Here is a 7,611-nt window from a genome sequence, read left to right as displayed (position 1 = left end):
CAGATGTGGGAAAGACCCCGGGGACCACGGCCAAGAGCACCGCCACTTCACCACCAGCCCCATTCCAGGGGCGGCTGTTCAAGGAGAGCTTACTCTTGACCAAGAACTTCACCTATCTTGTATCATCCTTTCAATTCTCTAAAATAAGGGCAAGTAGGAGGTCTGAGATGTTAAGTAGCTGGTTCCCGGTCAAACAGTTAACCAATGCAGAGCCAACTCTGGAGCCCTGGCTGACACTAGACCACCACACTTACCCACATTTTGGATAACGGATTATGGGGTTGTACTAGGAAGGGCTGCTGAATTTTATCAGGTGACTATTTAATATCTATTTATATGATAATTTTTCTTCTTTAATTTGTTGATGTAATGAATTGTGTTGATCAATTTTCTGCTGCTGAAACATCCTTGCATTCTGGAATAAAACTATTTCGTTACAGTGCCTTAGTCTTTTTGATACACGGATGGATCCTATTTGCTAATATTTTATTTTGAATGAAAATCTATATTCCCGAGTGTGATTCGTCTATAAGGAATTAACATTAAGATGACTCTGGCTTCATAACATACCGGGGATCTCTTCGTCTTTCTTCCTATGATCTTGAATCGTTTAATAACATTGGGACTATCTGTTCTTTAAAGACTCCATGGAACTCAGCTGGTAAGTCATCTGTTCCTGGGACCCTTTTAAATAGTAGATCTCTAAATAAACTTCCAGTTTCTTCCACAGGAATTTGTTGCCACTTTTCCTCCTTCTTGCACCACTTTGATAATTTATAAGATTTATAGGACATCTTTGATTTCCTCTCCATTTCCAATTTACCATGAAGTTTTTTTTTTTTTAATTAATTAATTAATTTATTTTTGGCTGTGTTGGGTCTTCGTTTCTGTGCGAGGGCTTTCTCTAGTTGCGGCAAGTGGGGGCCACTCTTCATCACGGTGCGCGGGCCTCTCAGTATCGCGGCCTCTCCTGTTGCGGAGCACAGGCTCCAGACGCGCAGGCTCAGTAGTTGTGGCTCACGGGCCCAGTTGCTCCGCGGCACGTGGGATCTTCCCAGACCAGGGCTTGAACCTGTGTCCCCTGCATTGGCAGGCAGATTCTCAACCACTGCGCCACCACGGAAGCCCAACCATGAAGTTTTACATCATATTGTTTTGTAATTATTTTCATCTCTTCTCTTTCTTGATTATGACTTATTTGTTGTTCCCAATATAAATTAAATGTACTTTCAATAATTACAATTTTTAATTGGATAACATTATCTGAAGGTTTCTATGACCAAATAAAGTCTCACCCTAGCTTTAAAATTATGAAAAAGGAGAGTAAAATCAAACCAGCATGAAAGTGGAATAGGAATAGACATATCATCAGTGACGCATAATAATAAGAATGTAAACAGATTCCATTACATATGGAAACTGCATATATGAAAATAGTGGCATTTTAATTCAGTGGAGAACTGAGGGTTTATTGGGGAAATCACTATCTACCTAGAACAAAATACAATTGGACGCCAATCTCACACCATATTAAAAAAATAAATTCCAGGTGTATTGAAACAATATATTAAAAATTAAAAATTTTTAATTGGAAGAAAATTTAAGAGACTATACATATGACCCAGAGCTTGGAGATAACAATTAACAAAGATGGAATAGCTAGAAGCTGAGAGAGGACAAAAAGACATATTCATAACAAAAGGACAGATTCATAAATGTTGAAGGTACTACACAGTAAAAGAAACCATCATGAAGATAAGCAATAGATTGGGGAAAAGATTTGCAAAGCATACGGCAAACAAATGTCCACTTATAATATACACAGAGCTCATGAAATTTGGCAAGAAGTATGGGTTTAGCATATTATCTACTCGATAGAAAAATGAGTAAAAATTATAAATAGACACTCCATCCAACACAAATCCAAATCACTGAATAGGCATGTGAAAAATGTTGAAATTACTTACCAATTGGAAAATGCAATCACAGTAACAAGAAAGCACTATGTTACATCAATAAGATAGGGAAATATATAAAAGGAATGGCAATACCAATTATTGATGGTAAAGAAAGGGAAAATTGTTTTTTCTTACATTTCTGGTACAAAAGTATTTATTATTGTTATTTCATCTGTTCTTTCCCACTCCATTTCTAAGATGAAACCTCTGTGAGGTCTGGGATCTTTGCATTATACATTGTTAATCCAAATTGCTAAAACAGTGCCTGGCACAGAGTAAGTGCTTAATAAATATTGAACAAATAAAATATGAAATATTGCCAAACTTTTAGAAAGCAATCTCTCAAGTTCTATTAAAATGAAAAACTACACATACCTTTCGATTTACAATCCCACTTCCAAGAATCTCACTGCGTACTAAGACATCCTTATATAGGAGTATATGAGATACAAACACGTTTATTGCCGCAATAGTTGTAGCAACAAAAAACAAAACAAAAGAAACTTTGTAACTGCTCACCAACTGGGGAATTGTTGAGTAAATCTGCACTTTAAAAGTCTCTAAAATATTATGCATCTATCAAAAAGAACATGTTAGATCTTTACCAGCGAGGCTAAGAGGAATTGCTACAACATATAGTTACGTGAGAAAAGCCGGATGTGAAGAACTGGGTGAGGCTGTCCCATATTCGGAAAAAACCAAAGAATGAGACAAGAAACTCCTATGTAGGCACATGCACGTGTTGTATATTACATGGAAATAGGTTTGGGGGGATAAACACGAAGGTGTTTACTTTGGTGATTGGTGGAGGAGGTAGAGACAGAAGGGGAGGCAGAGACAGAAAGGGAGGAAGCACGCCCACACCCAACAGAAAAAAAAGCAAATTTAAAAAAGTGTGTGTGTGGGCGTTAATGCAAAGCAGGACTCCAAAAAGATATTTCCTAAAATGTTAATATTGTTTATCTCAAGTAATGAGACCTCGTGTGACTTTTACCTTCTTTCTTATGATTTTATATATTCCTTGAATCCTTTAACAGGAAGCATAATCTTATTGGTACAAGCAGAAAATGAAAAGAGATGTGAATGACTTGCCGGGGACCAGAGTGGGCGTGAGGCCTGGACCCGGGTCAGCCCCAGCTCTGGAGAACGGCTGCCTGGGCCTCAGGCCTTTCCTCCCTCTCCCAGCCTCCTGGCGCAATGAAGCGTCAGAGGGCAGCAGCTTCTAGAGTTTTCCCGACTTGGACACCTGCTTCTGCACCTGCCCGGATGACCAACCCTATCTGGTCAACCATACTGCCACCAATTTTAAACTTCCTGGACAGACCTTTATGTCCACTTAAATAGCAGAACTGAACATCTACATAACTTGACAGGAAGTAAAATCCCTCAGATTAAATCACCACTACTTACACTTCCTCGTCCTTCGACTCCTTAGCAGTGTGTATGCAGATGCTTTTCCATGGGTTTTATAAACACATCTGTTCTCTAGGGTCCCTCCACCCCAGGGGCTCTGACTGGAGCCTGAGTTACCCAGGAAGCCATGTGACAAGCAGAGCTGTGTCCCCATGCGCGGGCTGCCACCCCGCTGTGATATTTTAGCAGTTTCAGGCTGGGTGGAGCCAGGAAACAAACGCAGAGTCCACGCAGAAGCCCAAGGCAACACGTGCGGCTCCCTGGGGGTTCAGGGGGCTTTGCTGCACTTAGAGGGCACCGGCCTCCTCCCAGCGGTGAAGGATGGATGGGAGAAGGATGTGAGTTGTGCGTGTGTGTATGTGTGAGAGAGAGAGAGTGCACACACGTGCACCTGCATGTGTCTGTGAGTGCATGACAGAGCAAGCATGTGAATGCACCCGTGTGTGTGTGCTTGTGTGTGTGTGTGTGTGTGTGTGTGTGTGTGTGTAGTGCAGGGGGTAGGGGTTAGAAAGAGGAGGGGATATTGGGGGAGGGGACGTCTGCTTGTTTATTTGAAATGAATTAGACGCCCCTGCCGACCTTGACCAGAGCAGGGAGATCAATGTAGGCCCCAGGGGAGATGCTTAAAAGGTGAAACCCAGCCTCAGCCTGGCAGGGGATGTGGCAGAGGCAGTAACTAAAAATAGAGAAACTGGAAACCCTTTATTTACAGTGGCCAGCTTTTCACAGGTTGAAAGCACTTGACATATATGATTCATTCAATATTCATGTAGCATCCATAGGGTGGTTACAATTACAGTAAGTCCCCTACACAAGAACGAGTTCCTTTCCGAGAGCTCTGTCATAAGTCCAAAACAGCCTAGGTACCCAACTAACACAGTCGGCTATATAGTACTGTACTGTAATAGGTATATAATGCTTTTCACACAAATAATACATAAAAAACAAACACAAAAAATAAACATTTTAAATCTTACAGTACAGTTCCTTGAAAAGTACAGTAGTACAGTACAACAGCTGGCATACAGGGGCACGTTCGCATCCTTGAAAGTTCGCAGCTTGACGGTTCGTATGTAGGGGACTTACTGTATTCTCATTTCACAGCTGAGGATGGAGTGGCGAGGTGGCTTGTTAAGGTCACACTGAAGGTGGCAGAGCCAAGTGCTGGAGGGGGTTCTCAGCCCCCACGCTGCCCCCGACCTCCCTGCCCAAAGCAGGTACATGGGTGCCCTGCCTGGGGCTCCATCCCCTGGGCCCACAGCTCAGGTTCAGACACACAGTCCTCTCCTCTGTGCAGGCTGCACCTGCCTCCAAAGCCCTCCTGCCCGGAGGAAAAACCTCCCGGGAGCTGCTGGACGGGGGAGGTCTGGAATTCCAGGCAGAGACTCGTACAGCCGTCTCCCTCCTCCCTGGTTCTGGGGGGAGTGGGTGGTCCAAGCAAGCTGGGCTCAAAAGCAAGCTACGGGGCTTCCCTGGTGGCACAGTGAGAGTCTGCCTGCCAATGCAGGGGACACGGGTTCGAGCCCTGGTCTGGGAAGATCCCACATGCCGCGGAGCAGCTAGGCTCGTGAGCCACAATTACTGAGCCTGCGCGTCTGGAGCCTGTGCTCCGCAACAAGAGGCCGCGACAGTGAGAGGCCCGCGCACCGCGATGAAGAGTGGCCCCCGCTTGCCGCAACTAGAGAAAGCCCTTGCACAGAAATGAAGACCCAACACAGCCATAAATAAACAAATAAATAAATAAAGAATCCTGGTCAAAAAAGGTGAATGATTTACTTTAAAAAAAAAAAGCAAGCCACGAATTGACTGTGTGAACCTGGGCAAATCACCTCATCACCTAGGCTCAGTCTCCTGACCTATAAAACTGGGAAGTATGAAACTACTCCTCGTTTTCATACATAAAGACTTCCTGAGAAAACATACTCAAAGGTGAATGTGGAAAAAAGCCAAACAATGGACTTTCCTGTTTGGGGGTGAAGGGGCAGTTCTGTTTCTGTGGAATTAAACCAGGTTTCAGGGCACTTTTCTGCTTGCGATGCCCTATCGGTGTGCTTCTTCCTTCATCTTGATCCTGGTTTTATGGAATGCCATATTTTACTATTATTCCACATATACAAATAATCAACCATAATATTTCCTTTAGTAACTGTGAGACTGGCAGTGCTACCTTCTTTCTACAGACGAGATGGACTTGAGACTTGAAGCCAAGTCAAGCTAGTGAGCTGCGGAGCCAGCCTTACACCCACCTCTGACTGGTTCCTAAGTCTGGGATCTGGAAACATTGCCATGTTATTAGCCGAAAGCTCTACCCTCTGACTTAACCTGCCAGACATGGGTGGGCAGCTTCAAGTTGGAACAGGTAAGCCTATGTGCAGACCCAGGGCCCATCCTGGGCGTTGGGCGTCGTGATGAGAAGCCAGCCTCTCATTGGCGAGTTCTTTCTGCCCTCGTGGAACATTTGCCTACTTCCAAGCATTCCAAGGCCTGCCCCCCACGAATCCACTAGTGCAATGCCCATTTCCTAGATGAGAAGAGTACAGTGATGGGCCTATGACTCTGAACTAAAGAAGAGGCCAAAGAATTTGAATTGAAACTTATTTTTCGAGTCTCAAGTTCAGGATAACTCAACTTGAATGAGGCTACATCACCTTTGCCCATATCGCTCCCCCCACATGTGATCATGAAACAGCTGCAGTGTTGGCTCTTAGAAACTATATTCTTGTGTTCATTCAGTCACTGTCAACCGTGTACTGTGTCAGACACAGCGAAGACACAGAGATGAAACAAGGAAGGCGTCCATTCTCGGGGGACGATAAGAGGTGAGACATACACTCAAGTCACAACAAGCAGGGTAGGCAGATGACATACAGAAGAGAGGTCTTGTGAGCTCAGCAAGAAGAACTCACTTCTGTCTGGAAGAAAACACTAGCTAGTCCTTAACGGATGGCTCAGATATCACTTTTTTAGATTAAAACTATTTTTAATGAAAACTCTCTAAATATAAAAATAAAGAGTATAATGAACACCTCCATACTCATCCCCCTAGATTCACCAATTATCTTTAGAAATTGTTTTCTTGATTGAAGTACTTTAGGTGTTTTAAGACAAATCATTTTATAAATAAAGGATTGAAACTTTGAAATGAAATGAAGCTCATGGCTTGAAACATGCCGCGTCACCTCCACATACTCTGCACATGTCTTTAAAACATGGAGACATTTTCTCACATAACCTCAATGTCATTATCACACCTAACGAAATGAGCGATAATTCTGCGGTTTCATGTAACATCCAATCCATAATCAATTTCCCCAGTTGTCTCAAAAATGGCTTCTTGCTGTTGGTTTGTCCTATCCAGGATTCAAACAAGCTTCACACATTATATGGGATGGTTGAGTCTCTCTCCAGTCATCTTTACTGGAACTGCCCCCCAGCCCCTGCTTAAGTTTGTTTCATGCCACTGAGTTATCAAATCCAGAGTGGTGGTCCTGTGGAATGTTCTGCGTGCTGGAGTTTGCATCCTCGTGATGGCTCACAACTGCTCCTCTATCTCCCTCTTTCTCATAGATAGAACTAACTCTGCAGGGTCGACTGCATTCAGGTTCATCTTTTCCTGGTAGGGATGCCTTATGGGGGTGACATGTGCTCTGTGTCACAACCTATCTGGAGGCCCAACTGTCCAGCGGCACCGCTTCAGTGATGCTAAGATAGATCTGGGTTCAGGTGATGCTGGTTTGATCCTTCCATTTATCAACTCCTCATCAACATTTCAACGAATGGTTCCATGAGGGGTCACTAAATACTGACGTGCTAATTCCAGCTTTCCTTCCACACTTGTTAGTTGGGAGTTGAGAGAATCAAGGATGAGAATGAGGGAACACCAGAAAAAAATGCCGTGCATAATTCCACCAGGGTTGGGTCGTATCTGCATATAGAGAAATGGTGCTTTCCCAAAGACATCGACGCAAGAACCTTGTTCAGAAAACAGAGTTTTTCCACTGGCTGGATTCTAATGCTAGAATTAGTCAAGAAGCCACAGTTAACACCTTGTGCGATATTTTCAATACTAGTAGAATATTTGCCCAGTGCTAGCATAGGACCCACTGTAGAGTTGTAACTCCTGCCTGAGTATGTCAGGGCCACCGGGCAAGCTAGCAGTGGACTTGGACTTGTGTGTGCCCTTGGTCAAAGTGGTCGCCAACTTAGGCCCAGTGAAGAGGAGACACACATATGGCTATTT

This window comes from Eubalaena glacialis, chromosome 9 (genome assembly GCF_028564815.1).
Source record: "Eubalaena glacialis isolate mEubGla1 chromosome 9, mEubGla1.1.hap2.+ XY, whole genome shotgun sequence".
Taxonomy (NCBI): Eukaryota; Metazoa; Chordata; class Mammalia; order Artiodactyla; family Balaenidae; genus Eubalaena; species Eubalaena glacialis.
This window is presented reverse-complemented; position numbering follows the sequence as displayed.